Source organism: Orycteropus afer, unplaced genomic scaffold, assembly GCF_000298275.1.
Source record: "Orycteropus afer afer isolate SDZICR_OR568_19922 unplaced genomic scaffold, OryAfe1.0 scaffold00832, whole genome shotgun sequence".
Taxonomy (NCBI): Eukaryota; Metazoa; Chordata; class Mammalia; order Tubulidentata; family Orycteropodidae; genus Orycteropus; species Orycteropus afer.
Genome location: NW_006922419.1, coordinates 695068 through 695711, shown reverse-complemented (window position 1 = coordinate 695711; position 644 = coordinate 695068). Strand labels below are relative to the sequence as shown.

Below are 644 nucleotides of genomic sequence, written 5' to 3'. Positions count from 1 at the left end.
ATTCCTTCTTCTTGGCTTTTCTGATGTTCCTGACCTCCAAGGTTTTCTGTTTTGGATCTTTTTGATAATCTATATGATTATCCTGATTGGAAATAGCCTCATTATCATAATAACCAAGGTTGATACTTCCCTCCACACCCCTATGTATTTTTTTCTCAGAAATTTTTCCTGCTTAGAAATATGTTATGTATCAGTCACTATCCCCAGATTGTTAGTAGATCTTTGGAGACAGAAGAGAACTATTTCCTTCTTGGACTGTGCTACTCAAATGTATTTCTTTCTGATCTTGGGGGCCACTGAGTGCTTCATTCTGGCTGCAATGGCTTACGACAGGTATGTGGCTATTTGTAACCCATTACTCTACTCTCTCATCTTGAACACCCAGTTGTGTACCCAATTGGCAGCTGACTGTTGGTTCAGTGGAATTCCAGTACACATAGAGTCCATCCACTTAATCTTCCCTTGCCTTTCTGTGGACCTAACCAGCTGGATCACTTTTTCTGTGACGTATTTCCAATACTTAAGTTAGCCTGTGGGGACACATTTATGATTGAGATCTGGATTTATGTAGTGACTGTTCTCGTTGTCCCTATTCCTTTTATGTTGATACTTGGCTCTTATGTAAAAATAATCTCAACCATCTT

At 39.3% G+C, this 644-nt stretch overlaps 1 pseudogene; it reads left to right on the top strand.

Moving 5' to 3' along the window:
- Positions 1-642, top strand: part of LOC122151856 — an 8412-nt pseudogene extending 7770 nt beyond the window's left edge.
- Positions 643-644: the final 2 nt, after the last annotated feature.